This window comes from Sus scrofa, chromosome 9, assembly GCF_000003025.6.
Source record: "Sus scrofa isolate TJ Tabasco breed Duroc chromosome 9, Sscrofa11.1, whole genome shotgun sequence".
Lineage (NCBI taxonomy): Eukaryota > Metazoa > Chordata > Mammalia > Artiodactyla > Suidae > Sus > Sus scrofa.
Window position 1 is genome coordinate 72,535,724 of NC_010451.4, and position 18,643 is coordinate 72,554,366.

Below are 18,643 nucleotides of genomic sequence, written 5' to 3' on the forward strand. Positions count from 1 at the left end.
CTTTTTACACTCATCTGCTTCCTTAACATTAAAGTATGAAATTATAAAAGTATAACTGGCATTATGAGGTTTGGGAATAAAAACAAATGATCCTCTCCCTGTTAAGCAAATATCTCGAATGGCTGGAGTGGTGAGTGTGCCAGGTCAGTAAGCATAGAAGGAACAGAGAACATCAGTTTCATCTGCTCAGCTGTAAACATACCAAGTCCCTCACCCTTTATGAAGAAGACTGGTGTCTGCAGAAGCACGAGTGAAATTACTTTTGAGGACTGTGGAACAGTTTAAAATAAATATGTTGGCATGACTGTTGGAAAACAGACAAAGCAGACTAATCTGAATGGATGTTTCCAGGCAAAGGTGTAAGAACATCTCTTTCCTGGGGTGGGTACTGAGACTCTGGCCTGAAGCTCAGCTGCAGCAGTGGCTCAGGCCCTTACTGTTTTGGTTTTCAGCTCTTTTCTTTTTTTCATCCCTTGGTAATATTTTAACGTTTTTGGTAGTTCCACTATGCATTTAAAGCTTGCTCTATTTTATTGTACACTGGCTACCTGTCGTAGCAAAAGACCTTCGAGTTATGTAGTCTACCATACTGTAACAGCCTGGAGTCACAGCTCTCCTGGTTGCACGTGGCCCACAAAATGAAATGTCCTTTCCATCCTCCGGTTAGGACTGGCCCACCAGTTTGGCCTTCTTTAATGAGTGAAGCAAGCAGAAGGTCTGAATCAGAACCGCTCTTCCGTGAGCACTCAGCAAAACCTGCTGGGGGATACTAGAAACGCGGAGGCTGAAATTTGGAGTGCTCTCTGCCACCTTAGAAAGACCTGGTGTGCGACTCTGAGGTCAAACTTGACTTTGCAGCAGATGTGGGTTGGCTAGAGTTGCTTAACTCTGGCTGCATGCAATTGATTCTTATAAAATGGATCTTTGGATGCAAAGATATAGTCACAAGGCAAGAGAACTCGGTCTTGTGGGGGGGGGGCGGGGGATAGGCCCAAATGGAACAGGTACTCTCAGCTGACCAAGAGATTGGTCATGAATGTGATCAAACCCTTAGAACCAACTATTCAGTTTTTGGCTGAAAATATGGAATTGTCTGTGTGAGTTAGCTTTTTGACAGAGAACGCTACTTACATCAAGAACATGGAGAGGTATAATGGATTTAGAGGAGATGATGAACTCTTGGGTGTGCTATTGTGATGTCTGCAGACATGAGAATAAGATCACCCTAAGGACCTTATTCTATCTTTATTTTTTGGCTTTTTTTTAGGGCCGCACCTGTGGCATATGGAGGTTCCCAGGCTAGAGGTCCAATCGGAGCTACAGCTGCTGGCCTATACCACAGCCACAGCAATGCCAGATTCGAGCCCTGTCTACGACCTACACAACAGCTCACGGCAAAGCCGGATCCTTAACCCACTGAGCAAGGTCAGGGATCGAACCTGCAACCTCATGGTTCCCAGTTGGATTCATTTCCACTGTGCCACAACGGGAACTCCAGGACCTTACTCTATCTTTAAATATGACTCTATGGTAAAAAGTCTGGGCTGTATCAATTACGTGTGCACCATGAACTGAAGACACACACAGGATTGGTATTTTCATTGAGGTTATTTTGAATATTTCTTCCTCACACAGATAAGCTCAACTAAATACCCTTTAATTCGTATACCTTATGGCATATTTAGCTGGACAAATATAAACATACTCTTTTACAAATGTTTTCTCAGGTCAGTCTCCCAAGGTAACAGAAATAAAAGCAAAAATAAACCATCAGGACCTAATCAAACCGACGAGTTTTTGCACAGCAAAGGAAAGCATAAAAAAAAAAAAGACAACTTACAGAATGGGAGAAAATAGTTTCAAATGAGGCAGCTGACAAGGGCTTAATCTCTAAAATATACAAACAACTTATACAACTCAACAGCAAAAAAGCCAACAACACAATGGAAAAATGGGCAAAAGACCTGAATAGACATTTCTCCAAAGAAGATATGCAGATGGCTAACAAGCACATTAAAAAATGCTCAATATCACTGATTATTAGAGAAATGCAAGTCAAAACTACTATGAGGTACCACCTCACACCAGTCAGAATGGCCATCATTAGTAAGTCCACAAATAACAAATGCTGGAGAGGGTGTGGAGAAAAGGGAATCCTCCTGCACTGCTGGTGGAAATATCAATTGGTACAACCACTATGGAGAATAGTATGGAGGTACCTTAGGAAACTATATATTAAACTACCATATGACCTAGCAGTCCCACTCTTGGGCAAAACTTTCCTTGAAATAGATGCATGCACCCGTATATTCATTGCAGCACTACTCACAATAGCCAAGACATGGAAACAACCTAAATATCCATCGACAGATGAATGGATTAGGAAGACGTAGTATATATACACAATGGAATACTACTCAGCCATAAAAAAGAACAAGATAATGCCATTTGCAGCAACATGGATGGAATTAGAGACTCTCATATTAAGTGAAGTAAGTCAGAAAAAGAAAGACAGGAGCTCCCCGTGGCAGCACAGTGGTTAACGAATCTGACTACGAACCATGAGGTTGAGGGTTCGATCCCTGGCCTTGCTCAGTGGGTTAAGGATCTGGCGTTGCTGTGAGCTGTGGTGTGGGTCGCAGACGCAGCTCAGATCCCGTGCTGCTGTGGCTCTGGTGTAGGCCGGTGGCTACAGCTCTGATTAGATCCCTAGCCTGGGAATCTCCATATGCTTCGGGAGTGGCTCAAGAAAAGGCAAAAAGAAAAAAAAAAAAAAAAAAGAGAGAAAGTCAAATACCATATGATATCATTTATATCTGGAATCTAATATATGACACAAATGAACCTTTCCACAGAAAAGAAAATCATGGATGTGGAGAACAGACTTGCAGTTGTCAAGGGAGAGGGGGAGGGATTGGGATGGACTGGGGATCTGGGGTTAATAGATGCAAACTATTGTATTTGGAATGGATAAGTAATAAGATCCTGCTGTATAGCGCTGGAAACTATACCTAGTCACTTATGATGGAGCATAATGGAAGATAATATGAGAAAAAGAATGGATATGTGTCTGTATAACTGGGTCACCTTGCTGTACTGTAGAAAATTGACAGAACACTGTCAACCCGCTATAATGGAAATAATAAAAATCATTAAAAAATAAAAATAAACATAATTTTTGATTGTATTCTTTTTTTTTAAATAGTATTTTATTTTATTTTATTTATTTTTATTTTTTTTGTCTTTTTGCCATTTCTTGGGCCGCTCCCGCAGCACATGGAGGTTCCCAGGCTAGGGGTCTAATTGGAGCTGTAGCCACCAGCCTACGCCAGAGCCACAGCAATGCGGGATCCGAGCCGAGTCTGCAACCTACATCACAGCTTACGACAATGCCGGATCGTTAACACACTGAGCAAGGCCAGGGACCGAACCCGCAACCTCATGGTTCCTAGTTGGATTCGTTAACCACTGCGCCATGACGGGAACTCCCTGATTGTATTCTTTGGTTTAGTGATGAGGGAGAGTTTAATTCCACTGCCTTGAAGACCTCTATAATTTCAGGAATGATGTGGCTAAAACACACACCTATGTGAGTTGGACTTGGACTTGGCTGGTTCCTTATTACCATTACATAGAGCTGAGCTGAATGGAAGGAAGTAGAGGGTTGAAGGAGCAAAACTGGGCAGAATAAAAGACACAGACAGACTGACGGACTGAGTGAGATAGAGATGGCCAGGCAAACAGGGCCTGAGGAAGTGGAGAACTTTAAACTCTGTTTCTTACCATTGCCTAAGAATCTACCTCAACTGGACATCCTAGGGTGTACTATAGAGGGCCTGCCTAAAGACTGAAGATGGAAGAGGAATGCTCTGTTCCTTTATCATGAGGTAGCACCTCAGCAAAAATAAAAAGTCATGCTTTAAAGAAAAATAAAAATCCACAAAGCTATCCTATCATGTCTGTTTTTAGACATAAGATTCCCAGGTGACATACTTACTAATTCTTTTAAACTTATTATTTAAAAATACACTTGGAGTTCCTTGGTGGATCAGTGGCACCCAGTGCTGTCACTGCTGGGACCTGGGTTCGATCCCTGGCCCAGGAACTTCCTGAATGCTGGGGGCACATTAAAAAAAAAAAAAAAAAAAAAAAAAAAAAAAAAAAAAAGGTACACTTAACAAAAGAGATATTCTATTGCAGGCAGTAAACAGTGAAGCCTATTTATATTCTTACAGCTGCACCTATGGCATAAGGAAGTTCCCAGACCAGGGATTGAATCCCAGCCACAGCTGCAACTATGCCAGATCTTTTAACCCACTGTGAGAGGCTACGGCTTGAACCTTCACCTCCACAGTGACTAAGCCACTGCAGCAGGATTCTTAACCCACTATGTCACAGTGGGAACTCCGTGTTTTTATATTTTTATTTATTTATTTTTGTCTTTTTAGGGCCAAACCCATGGTATATGGAAGTTCCCAGGCTAGGGGTCGAATTGGAGCTACAGTGGCCGGGCTACACCACAGCTACGCCAAATCCTTAATCTACTAAGCGAGGCCAGGGATTGAATCCACATCCTCATGCATACTAGTCAGACTTGTTACCACTGAGCCACAACAGGAACTCCCATTTTTATATTTTTAAAAATAATTCTTCCTTAGCTACACATTTTTTTTTTTTTTTTTTTTTTTTTTTGTCTTTTTAGGGCCGCACCCATGGCATATGGAGGTTCCAGGGCCAGGGGTCAAATTGGAGCTTTAGCCTCTTGCTTACACCACAGCCATAGCAATGTCAGATCAGAGGTGCATCTGTGACCTAACTACGGCTCACGGCAAAGCTGGATCCTTAACCCACTGAGTGAGGCCAGGGATCGAACCTGTGTCCTCATGGATGCTAGTCAGATTCATTTCCTCTGAGCCACACAGGAACTCCTTCCCCCCCGCCCAGTTGTCTACATATTTTTCGGGGTTTAAATAATAAAATAGAAAGAATACCCCAAAATAAAGACTGCAATTGCTTTACTGGCTTAACGCATTAAAAAAAATCCTTATATTACACTCAACATTACTTAAAGTCAGTAACTTTTATGCATTTTACTATCAAAACCTACAATTAATCACTTCCTTTAGATACCTTCCAGTTGGGTAATGGTGCACAAACTTTTGGTAAAGACCTTTCTCTGTTGAATCTAAGTCTCATGAATTCACTTCCAGTTTGACACACATTTCTTTTCTCTTCCTCTTGCTCAGGATCCTCCCTTTTCTTTAGAAGTTGTTTTTCACAATCCCTGGCACTATTCCATTCTATTGCCTTCTGTCCCTCTCATGGCCCCAAGCCTCCTTCTATTTTGAATCCACATACACTACAGAGGAGCCTACTGGAAGGACTTTGACAGGCTACTCTTTGAAACCAATTTATTTGATAAGATAAAAAGCAATATTTGGGGGTAAAATATCTGAAACTGAACATTGCTATGTTTTTATGAAAGAGAATTTTAGGTTATTTCCTTCCGAGTATTTTTTTTTTAAATATCCTTCTTCACCATTTATACTTGATAACAGTTAAACCTGCTGAGATAAACGCTATGAAACTCAATGAAAGAAGGGCATTTTAATTTATACAGATGAGCTTTTTGTTTTGACTGTGCATGCGGCATGTGAAAGTTCTTGGGCCAGGGATCGAACCTGGGCCACAGCAATGATAGCACTGGCTCCTTAACCCAAGGTGCCACCAGGGAACTTCATAAGATTCCCCCCGCCCCCACCTAAAGGGAGATCACTGCTAAATACAACAGCTATTTGCATTTACTTCAAACCATAGCAATTATCTTCTCATATGACCTTAGGCACTGTTGTGCCAAAATAAGTATAGTTCTTGGGGTTTTTTTTAATCAAGGAATTTCCCCAAGGCTTTCTTAAATTTGTGAGAGGTTAAGTCTTAATATTCCACCCCCCTTTAACATGTTGATTTTTCAGGGTATTTGCTGACTGGGGAAAGGGCATATAGACTTTGGTGACAGACTGCCCTGGGTGTGAATCCCTCTTCAGCCACTTCTCACTATATGACTTTAGGAATGTCACCGGGTCTCTGTGAACCTTATTTCCTTCATCTGTAAAATGTCCAATTTATGGCAGACCTATAATAAGTGGCAGTTAAGGACACACTTTCTCACATTCCTATGTGGTAGATATTTCTTGTTCCTGGCCACTATCACACACAGATGATAAGTTAAAGTATTTTACATGGTGAATAAGAAAGGAAGGGGGCATGTGCCACCATGTGGTGGGTGTGCAAGTCACACTTAAACCTCACAGCTTTTCTTCTGGGCTCACTATGTACTCTCCACACCTGGTATAACTCTTACTCCTTTGCCACCAAGGAAAGGAATGAATGTCTAATTTTCCAATAAGGATTAATCCATTTTGAATTGGCAACATCATTCCCTCTTCTGGATGCAGGTTTAGCAAACAACTCACTCACCACTGTCTTATCAGTGAAGTGAGTTTTCTTGGGTCAAATTACAAAGGGGACCAAGTTTCAGACTACATGCCTTTTAAAACAAAACACTAAAAGAACATATTATTCATAATCTCAATGAACAGTGGAAAGCAACATTTAGAAGGAGGGTATGTTTTCTAGCAGATGGACGTATATGCCGATATGTCTGTTACAGAGAGGAAATGATTCATGCATAATGAAAGATGAAAGATTTCGCTTAGTTACAATACTTTCATTGTGCTAAGAGGATGAGGAAGTCATGGATCACCCTATAGAACACCTCTATAACCTGCATTTGACCTGCAGCTATGCTTTAGCTGCTATCTTTCTTGATTAGTAGAGGAATTTTCCATGTTCATAAAAGGACCTTTCGAAAATTATTACCCAGGGGAATGTTTACTATTTCATACTTGCAACCTACTGTTCAGTTCTAAAGTTCTTATCTGTGAAGGTGAAAATGCCTTACAATTACCACCTATTCAAATAACTGGATTAAGCAGAAAATCAATTAATTGATTCACTCTGTAAACACTAATTGAGTGATCACATCCTAAGCACAAAGGGCTGCATTAGATGCTAGAAGATTACCCCTTCCCCCCAACATTAATATTAAATGTAAATTAGATTATATCATGTATGGTCCCAGTATATGACACATTTAAATTATACCATGCATTTTATAAATTTATATTATAATGAAATAATATATATTTATAATAATAGAATCAATTATGCAAATATGTTAAAAGATAAATTTAAAACTATTCATAAATAAATATATATATATATATATATATATATATATATATATATATATACTACATACTATCATAATGACCCTTGACCCCATAGGACACAAGATACACAAAGGCAGGGTCATGAAACAGAGAAGTTTCTCTCATTTTACTGGTGGGAGCCAGGAGTCCAGAGCAATCATTTAGTCTTTACTAGGCTGCTGGGAGGTGGTCTGATACTTCCTCTTACCAGTGAGAAGTCAAGTAGCTGATCCGAGGAAACCCAGCTCAGCAAGTGGCTAAGCTGGTCTGTGCGACCCCAATGAGGAGCAGATAGAAGCAGTGTTTTACAAAGATTAATATGATAGAGGGGAGGCCGATGGGGAGGCCAGAGCATGAGTGAGATGACAAGGGCCTGTACTAGGTGGACAAGGAAATGGGCAGGGATACAAAGACCTTTAAGGGAAGGTGATCAGAATTTGGAGAAAGACCTAACACGACTGGGAAGGAGAAGCATGATTTGAAGTTTGTATTACTAGTAAAGCCAGGCTGAATGAGGAAGGTGGGAAGTGGGGAGGGTTGGGGAGGAGGAAATTGGAAGATAACTAATTTAGTCTTAAACATGTTCCTTTGCAATAAAAATAACATACAAAATAAAAAATATGCCAAAAAGGTAGTTAAGCACACCTAGATCTATGCCCAGGACTATCAAACACCTATGTCCATACAAAAACTTGTACATGAATGTACATAGAATATTCCTTTTCATAATAACCCCAAAGTAGAAAAAAACCAAATGTCCACCAATTGAAAAAAGCAATACAGAAAATGTGGTATAGCCATACAATGGAATATCATTCAGTCATAAAAAGGAATGGAGTTCCTGCTGTGGTGCAGTGGGTTAAGGATCCAGTGTTGCCACAGGTGTGGTATAGGTTCCAGCCATGGCTAGGATTTGATTCCTGGCCCAGGAACTTCTAAATGCCGTGGATGTGGCCAAAAAGGAATAAAGCACTCCTAGAACATGGGGGACCTTTGAAAACATTATGTTAAGTAAAAGAAGGCAGTCACAAAAGACCACATATTGTGTGATTCTACACACACACACACACACACACACACACATATATATATATATATATATACATACATATATACATATGAGGCAAATCTACAGGGTCAGAAAGCAGATTAGTGGTTGCCTAGGACAGGGGCCTTGTGGGAAAATGAGGAGCTAATGGGTATGGGGTTTCTTTTCAGGGTGATGAAAATACTCTAAAATTGGCCCTGGTGATGGTTGTGCCAACTCTCTGAATATACTACATGAAAACCCACTGAACGGTAAAATTGATGTTGGTGAAAATAAACATAGAATTTATATTGGTATGTGAATATATGTCAATAAAGCTGTTTTAGAAAAAAGTAGTTAAGAAATTAAATTTCCAAGCAAACATTACAGATTCAGGTGAGTAAAGGACTGCCAAGAAAATTGCTTTAGGCTTACACAGATGAAAGGCTCAAGCACATGGCTACGACAATACAGTGACAAACATTTACATGACCAGATATTCAATCAAGTACCCATTTGAAGAGATGTGCTTGGAGTTCTGAATCCTCTACTAATATGACCTCAATCTGTCCAAACACCTGATGCATCGGATTAGGATGAAATAACAAACTCTCAGCATACCTATGTATGAAAAAAGATACGCTTTCAAAACTATCTTACGCTTTCCTATCTTACGCTTTCCTCTCGATGGTTAGATTTTTTAAAGGATGATCCCCCCCCTGCATTTTTCTATTATTCTGTATTCAGCATTTTCTGAGCACGAGTTACTTTTAAAATTAGAAGAAAATTCCCAACACAGCTACTTGCCACATGCTGCATGTAAATGATCTGTCCACCTCACTTCTTCACTCTTTTATGCCGGCACTAACCCACCTCTATTCCTCATTTACTTGTCAGTCCCTACAGCCAAATTGGAAGCTCTCTGATGACAGGGTCAATCCTTACTTGCTTCTATATCCAGGGCACATAATTTCCTGTCCATAACTGGCACTCATTAAATACATACTGAATGGTTACCATTCCTTCCATCGAGAAGGCTTTCCTCCCTTCTTTCTGTAAGTAAACTACAGTCCCTCATGAAGTTCACCTCTGAGTAATTCCAGTGTGAGTATGTGTGTTTGCATGGATACGTATACATGAACAGATGTATACACAGTCAGAGCTGAAACCGGATTTGATTTATATTGTCGTATGCATTTGTGCTTCACCTGGTCTATGCCATTCGACAATGTCTGCAAAAAATGGGTATCTAAAAACCGAGCTGCCTGACACTTAGTCCCCTAAATCTAAAATCCAGCCCAAACCAGCAGAGAAGCAGCAAAGGTGTGCAGAATGGGAACTCTGCCCTCAGCGGCTTACTTCACCCCAGTGTGCAGGACAGGGGTGGGCTCCTGAGAAGGCAAAGAAAGAGAGATGCTGAGAGAAAGTGCAGCAAAGGCAAAACAGAAAGCGAAGGATTAAGGGGAGTGAGAGAGGAAAGAGGTGCCAGAAGGAAACCAGTCCAGAAAGCGAAAAGGGCTGGTAAGAAAGAGCATGGCAGGAAAAACACTGAAAATCCAAGTAATAAAAGGGAAGGTCGGGGCAAAAAGAATGTGAGATGAAGCTGTGTCACTGAGACCCAGACTGAGAGACAAGACCTCTACCAGGGAAGGAGGTGCTACCTACAGCTAAGTGCTGCCACCTCTGTCCACAGCAGGGGACTGTGAGTCTGGTAATTTCCTTAAAAGAAAAGAGCTGAATTTGTTTCCCCTTGTTACCAAATGTGAATAATTTATTTCTCCACAGAGGGCTCATATTTACGGGACTATGAGTAACTTCCTTGAGAGAGAGCAAGAGAGCGAGAGAATGGAAAACCCCACTGGTTTTCAATTCAAAATTGCCAAATAAAATTAAACTAGAGCTCACCAAACCACTTGAGATTTCTGAAACATTACAAAACTTACAAATTAATATATTTACCAACTTAGCTTTTATATGACTAAAGAAGGCTAAGTGGTCATTAAGATAAAAAAATCATTTCTAATCACTTTAATAAATTTGAGTATCTACTCCTTGCTAGAGGTGATTATTTCCTATATATACTTATTTAATTAAAGAATGACCTTTTTCTTCTCCTAGCACTATCTTTTCTTAAGTCTACTTGGGCTACTTAACAATGCCACAGGTTGCGTGGCTCAAATGACAGAAATTTATTTCCCAGTCCTGGAGACTAGAAGTCCTGGTTGAAGGTGCCAATATGATCGATTTCTGAAGAGGATTCTCTTCCTGGCTTGCAGATGGCCACCTTCTCGCTGTGTACTCACATGGTGAAGAGAGAAGAGTTCTCTGGTGTCTCTTCTTAAAAGGGCACTAATCTCATCATGGGTGCTTCACCCTCATGATCCCATCTAACCCTATTCAACTCCCAAAGGTCCCATCTGCAAACACCATCAAATTGGGGGTTAGAGCCTCAACATCTGAATTTGGGGTTGGGGGGTAGGGAACAGGACAAACTTCCAGTCCATAACATTCCCTTCCTTGTGTTTCTAAAGATCTTTCATACCTTTAAAATTAGAGCTGAGACCACATGCTGGGCTGGCATGTGCTGGTCCAACAGAAACCACAAACAGGGTTTGTCTCTTTCTGCATCTGGGATCCAAGTATTCATTTCATACACCTTCTGATAATTTCTCTTGCCAACTCACATATTTATTACTCTCCCAACGCCTCCCTTATCTCCTGCTCTCCAACCATACTGCTTGGGAGAGTTCTTAGGAAGGACATGATCATGTATTGAGCACCCTCTAAAGGCTGAGTCTCTAACTAACTACATTATTGCATTTTCACTCTCACTCTAACCCTGAAGTCAGATGACTACCAAGTAACCAAATAACTCTACATTGGAAAGAAAGTTTGAGAACAAGGAAAAGAAATCTGAGTCACACCTAAGAAGTAATAACTTGCAAGGGTGAAACACTTGTTTTAGGATTACTAATTACTAGGAAACTGGAAGCAAGTCCAGGGTCTGGGATTTCTGTGGACTCACCATGGGCAATAAGCTTCATTAATAGACAGCTCAGGTTCAACGGTCTAGGGAATGCTTGTCTTCTGCCTCTTCATAAAACCATGGAGCCTGGATGACTCTCCTCCCCTAAGGAAGTTCTAGTTGTAACACACATGCTACTTTAAGTTGGGCTTGGTTTTGAAAAATCTTAATGATAACATGCTGGAAGATCCTTTGGGGCAAGGGTGATGGCGGCGTGTATAGACGTAGACTGGATTTTCAGAGCTTACCAGGAACACCCGGCAAAATCAGTGCCGGAGATCAATTAGTTAGGCTTTGTTTACTAGCTGGGCTCAGGGGTTCAGGGGTTATCAATACTCTGCAGAAGTGTGAACTAGAGCCATCATTTAACCAAACTAGAACGTCATCATATCCCATAATAAAAACCACTCTGTCCCACAATTCCTAGCCTTTGTTTACATTACGGCTTCTGGGAGAGAAAGAAAACGTGTAACAGGGAACTGATCCATGAGTAAAAACCTTAGCACCCATGTTTCTCAGTACTGGCATATGAATAGGGCACCCAGGAACAAGATGATGAAATGCCCCAGTCTGCCCAGGATGGTCCCAGCTTTAGGGCTAAAAATCCTGTATCCTGAAAAACCTCTTTGTTCTGGCCAAACTACTACAATGGTTGGCACCCTACTAAGGAGACCCGGTACAAGAAGTTGTAGAAGCGGAAATTTAAAAAAAAAGTAATCTTAAAAAAATTATCCTTGTTATTTCATAGGGCTGTTTCAAAAAAAAAAAAAATTCAGACGAACATCTCTCAAAATAATAAGAATGAAAGTGGTCCAGACAGACAAGTTTCATTCTTGTTTTTCCTAATAGCTCACTGTTTCTATGCAATAAGGGACTAGAGCTTGGTAGTTCTCTCCTCACACCATAATTCAATTCGTTAACAGTTTCATTTAGCAAAAGACCTTGTAAAACTACATACATCTTGCCTAGGGAAAGAGCACTGCCTATGGCTTAATCCACATGGTTAATGTAACAGCGGGAAGGAAGTGCCTGGCCTCAGAGGAGGCCACTGATAGAGACTGGGGTGGAGCTCTATCCTAGATATGGATGACAGAGAATTCATCTCGTCTGATCTGACTGGTTGGTAGTACCAGGCTGCGAGCCAGGTTGAGAATAATTCCGAGCTGCCATCTCGGTATAGCAGGAGACAGTGATTAATCAGCAACATATACCACGGAAGACAAATGAGCCACATGAACTAAGGTGACTTAGGTGAGTCAAGTTTTCTCTCTCTGATAGGCTGACACCAAAGCAATACACAAGGAGTAAAAGTTAAGAAAATGTAAAAGTGAAGCCCATCTAATAGTGACACACTCCAGCAGCAAATATTACTTACAGTATGGTAAAAAAATGTGGCTTCAAAGTCACTCTAACTTTTAATCTTTGAACCCACTGGTCCCGTGTCTGCCACAACTTTGCTAAAGATAGCCTAATGGGCTCTAATGTGGGTGTATCTCTGAGAAGATTAATTACGTTCACCTCCAGGCTCATAGGCACAAGCTTTCTCTTGCCTCTCCAATGTTGACATCAGCCAGCTGTCAGCAAAATCATGCATAACCAAGGTTGGAAATATTAATGTTGATTTTGGGGGAATGTAATCACTAGAAATATTCTGAAGCAGACGTGTCTGTTGGTTGAAGCAGCTTATTTAAAAAAAAAAAAAAAGAAGCAACTTTGCTCAAAAGGGAACCAAAAGTCTCATACAGTATTACAGATGACCCAAAAATATCCTCAAAATAGATTCAATCATTGGTTAAAAATACTCCAAACAGTGGAAAACTGATTTTCTCATTTTTTCCTTAAAAAAAAAAATCTGCTTAGTGTACAGATATGGGCACTGGCCCTTGAATGTCAGTGAACTTGACTACATGTCTCTGGTATTGAGAGATTAATGTGGTGATTAATCAACAAAAGTTAGCAGTTAGCATTTCTTTTCTCAAAATACATTTTACTGACCTCAGAGCCAGCTTAATTTTTTAAAAGGCTTCCTCATTGCATTTATATTTTTAATGATGGGTGGCTACTTGAAAGAAGACATTATTTTTCTGATTATGAAGTATACTTGCTTATAGAAAAGTTTGGAAAATAAAAAAAAATAAACAGAAGAAATCACACAGCATCATTCCTTTTCTCTTTGTATCTGCAAATGAATAAGATAGGATCTCTAAAGGTCTCTTCTCTTTCAAACAAAGATGGCATCACACATCAGAATGCTGGTGGTACAGTCCTTGGTTTGAACGAGAACAAAGAGACGAGACAGTGGTTAGCAGTCATAACAAATCTGTGACTTCATGTGACTCAAGCCTCTATGAAGAAAAGAATCAAGGACATATTAAAAAATATTATTTGCACACACATTTCTACCTACCCATTTATATCTTATAAGTAAAAAAAAAAAAAATTCCTCTATTCCCTTTTAAATGGTAAAGACAACTGGTATCCTGTATGAATATAACATTCCTATCCAGAATGTGCTGGGTGGAATCCAATAACGTGTGATAACTCAAAAATTTAACACAGGAAGCAAAGCCCACAACATTCCTTAGAAATTTCACAGACTATCTAGGCAGAACAGACCCATTTGAAAAGGGTTTTTTTTCCCCCCAGTGTTATTTGAAGAATGCAACTTTTCATAGCGGACACACTGGGTTTGTGACGGATGCAAATGCAGAGAGGAATAAAACACAATTAAATGATTCAGACTCTTGTGTTATGCCTCCATAGACCTTATTTCTGCACGGGTCAAACAAAGGAAAGTTGGTGTTTGACAACTGTGGATGACTCAACAGAGGAAGTTCTTACCATATGGATGTGCTTGTGGAAGTAAGGCTGGTTAACAAAGCCAGCCTTCTTTCTCCCTGTGGGCCAGGGAGGGTTTCGTTTTAGGAAATGGAAGTGTCAATGTGGACAAACTGTCCAGAAGTATTTATAGCATAATGTGTAGTTTCCTTCAACTGTCTCTGAACAAAGAATATATGCATGGAAAATAGGATCTGAATTTCCTTCATTCGTGTCATCTGAACTATATTGTTTATAAAACCCATGCAGCACAGTGACATGTATTCAATGTGATGTGAAAATGAAAAGTGTGCTAGTGGCGTCCCAATTAATTTTAAGAGCGCTTTCTTCAGGAAGGATGTTATATCTTTGTCATATTCACTGCAAACATGTTCTCTAAGACTACCATATGCTTTTTAACTGTGTGCAGTATTTTTATTTTTTTGATGAACAGAAGTTTTCAATTTTTATTTAGTCAAATATATTAATTTTTCTTTGTGACTTTTTAATGCTTTGAAAGGCTATCTCCACTTTAGGACCATCAAGATTTTTTTATAGTTTCTTTATCCTTTTATGATTTCATTTTTAATATTTAAGTCTTTAAGCCATCTGTTACTTGCTCTGGGGTAAAGAACCGAGAGAACTTAATTAATTAACATTCCCCCCCCCAAGGAGCTGACCTTATCTTATTCATTGAATAAGCTCTTCTGTCCTCTAGGGTTTGTGATTTATAATAAATTATACCACTTTCTAAATTGGAATTTTTTTTCCCGGACCCTCTATTCTTTTCCATTAATGTCTGTCATTTCTTCTGCTGGAGCCAAATTGTTATTGTAGCTGCATAATGCATTTTAGTACTTGGTGGTAGGAGTTACCCTTCATTACATTTTTATTAAAACAACTCTTGGTTATTTTTACCAATTTAGCTCCTCCAAATGCATTTTAGAATATCCCACTGGGAGCTCCTGTTGTGGCATAGTGGAAACGAATCTGACTAGGAACCATGAGGTTGCAGGTTCAATCCCTGGCCTTGCTCAGTGGGTTAAGGATCTAGTGTTGCTGTGAGCTGTGGTGTAGTTTGCAGACGTGGCTCGGATCTTGCATTGCTGTGGCTGTGGTGTAGGCTGGCAGCTGTAGCTCCAACTGGACCCCTAGCCTGGGAACCTCCATATGCCGCAGGTGCGGCCCAAAAGCAAAAAAAAAAAAAAAAAGAATATCCCGCTGGGATTCTGATCAGAGCTGCATAAAACTATAAATTAATTTAGAAAGATCAGGTATTCTTTGACTATTCAATCTTTTCATTCAGGAAAATGTAATATCTTTCTAATATTCAAATAGTCTATATCAGAGTTCCCGCTGTGGCTCAGTGGGTTAAGAACCCTACTAGGATCCACAAGGATTCGGGTTTGATCCCTGGCCTCCATCAGTAGGTCAAGGATCTGGTGTTGCTGTGAGCTGTGGTGTGGTTTGCAGATGTGGCTCGGATTCAGTGATGCTGTGGCTGTGGTGTAGACAGGCAGCTACAGCTCCGATTTGACTCCTAGACTGGGAACTTTCATGTGCCGCAAGTGGGACTATCTAGATAAGTCTTTTATATCTCTCAATGAAGTTTTATAGTTTTCCTGATCTGGGTCCCACACATTTGTTTACATTAGTCGACACGTCTGGTTATTACTGGGAGTGAGATGGAGCTGCTTCCAACTGCAGAAACTGCCGCTCTTTTGTCTGAGGTCATGATCCTGGCTGTGGTCTTGAACTAGGGGTTACCTTAGATTTGAAAAGTGGAAGCAGAAGGAAGACATGTGGAAGACGTTTATATTTATAGCATGAAGTCGGTGAACCTCCCAGAAAGGCTCTAAAGGTTAAAAAACATGTAACCCGATGTACCAGGGCTTAGTGAAAAAGAGAAATAATGTGCGAATAAGCGCTCTCATAGTGATGACTCACTACATAGGATCATCTCTGGGAAACCACCTACTAAGCAGAATTCAGCAGTTAAGGCGTTATTTTTAGTTCACAGTTATTGCTACTTCCTCTAGGGAAAAGAATGATTAAACCTGAGCTCCCTAAAACACATGAAAATGGTCACCCTGGCAGACTGGCCTCTCAGGTAACAATGCTATTTCTAGAAGAGGGCAGGGTGTTACCTGTAGAGCCTTCTTTAGTGCAAGATAGAAGTACTTAGCCATGTGTAATGGAAAGGAGTAAAACCCAGGAGACAGAAAACCCAGCTCCTAATGCTGGCTCTGTAACTGATTAACAAATCACTGAGTGCAGGCAGGCAGGCAGGCAGGCCACTTAGCCTCTGCGCATCTGTTAAAAAACAGATATCACAGCTCCTGTTCCACTCTATGTACCACAGATGTGCTACAAAAATAATAAACTATGTGGATGAAAAAGAACTGCTGAGAAGTAAAATCAGCTGCTCAGTAAAGGTAGTGCCATTAATCAAACAGCTCATACGAACTCTCACCCATTCCAAAGTTATTCATTTTTGCTTCATACTTTATTACCTTCTATTGCCCCCTGCCCCCACTCTGCCCTGCAGCCTCCCCGACTGGCAGTTTCTTTTCCTTGTTTCATTATGGCTAAATACGCAAAGAAAATTCAGTGCTATTGTTTTGTCCCTACCTCTGGATTCAATCTCTGAATTTAATTTACTCATGATATTCTGCTGTGCACTTACGAAGATCACTGGCTCAGGGAAGTGAAAGATGAGGTAGTCAGGATAATGACAAATATGAGAGAAAAGTGCATTTCCTTATTCAGTACACATGGTGGTAAGGCCAACTAGTTAGAACACTGGCGGGTACCCCCATCAACTGAGCTGATCTTTTCCTTATATTAATGAGGAAACTGAGATCCTGCAAGATTAAATGACTTGCTCAAAGTTTGATATTTTGTTCATTCATATACTCATTCATTCATTCTGAGAATATTTACTGAGTGTCAGATGATGTTCTGGATGCTCCGAATACAGCAGCAAACGAAATACACTCCCAGTCTCTGAATGCATGAATAAACCTGTCAGAATGTGTATTTCCCTCATTAGTGTTGAGTTTGAACACTTTTACACTTACACTTATTTACCACTGGTAATACTTTTATGAATTTCTACTTCTCAATTTCCAACAAAGCCAGATAATTTTACCTAATGAAATAGCCTAGGAACTATAGGTAAGACACAGTTTTCTAATCCTTACAAAACACCCTGAAACAGACAATACTCTCCTCATTTTGCAGATGAGGAAGCTGGAGCTCAGGAGAGTTTGGTAAATTAGACACAGACATATAAGTGGTACGTGCAAAAGCTGGAATCAAGACCATTTAACCATGATTTCTTATTGAGACTATTAGATCATATATTTAAATGCAATCTACCATTAATGCATTTAAAACTATGTTACAAAATAGACATTAAAGTCAATCTTTGTCCTCAGTACACATTACTTTATTTATGAAACCAATGAACTTCTAAGAATGAGGAGGCTGCAGTATATTCTGCTTATGATCCATCTGTATTACACATAGAGTTATGACTCTATCTACCATGCATTTGACCTTACAACTATAAGAGAAGGGCACTGTGGGCAAAAGGTTTTATGTCAGTCATACAAATGAACTATCTGGTAAAAAATAGGTGCAGTAATAATTAATGTAAATGTACATATTAAAACTATATATTAAAATGGGAGATATATATGTTGAAATAATATAAAACATATTGATATTGTATTAAAATATATTAAAAAGACTAGAAAGAAGCTCTAAAGAAAATGTTAAAATATGTTATCTATCTATGGGTTCCAGGTAATTCTCATCCCTCCTTTTTTTGTCCTCTGCATTTTCCTAAATCAAACTTTCTAAAATTTTGCAAATGTATTACTTTTTAATAAGAAAAATGCAATAAAAGTTGTTAAAAATGAGAAGTAAAAATCCAGTCATGTTGTGTCATCTCTAAATTTATGGTCTTAGATGAACATATATGCATTTTAAAAGAAAGCTTTGGGAAGCGTTTTTTTCCTATACTTAAGACTATATGGCTGCAAGGGGCTGTCAGGTTACATCGGGTTTTATACATTTCTTAACTGAAGATTTAAATTGCAACTGGATGTTTTACTCAAAAACTGGTTCTGAATTCAGAACGTAATCTGGTCAGATTTTAGACATTAAGCAAACAAATGTCTGCTTTCTAGTTATGGAGTATAATTAATGACCATCAGTATTTTTTTCTTTTTTTTTGTCTTTTCTCGTTTTAGCACCAAACCCGCCTGGCATATGGAGGTTCCCAGGCTAGAGGTTGAATTAGAGCTGAAGCTGCTGGCCTATACCATACCCACAGCAACACAGGATCCGAGTTGCATCTTCGATCTACACCACAGCTTAGGGCAACGCCGGATCCTTAACCCACTGAGCAAGCCCAGGGATTGAACCCGTGTCCTCATGGATACTAGTCAGTATTCTTGATCATCACTGGTAGGTTTGGTCCTGGAACCAAGGGAT

General features: G+C 39.8%; 1 long non-coding RNA gene across 4 annotated transcripts in view; it reads right to left on the bottom strand.

Annotated features, from left to right (window-relative positions):
• Positions 1-18,643, bottom strand: part of CDK6 — a 254,774-nt gene that overhangs the window by 24,866 nt on the left and 211,265 nt on the right. The gene's annotated exons all lie outside the window — the stretch shown is intronic.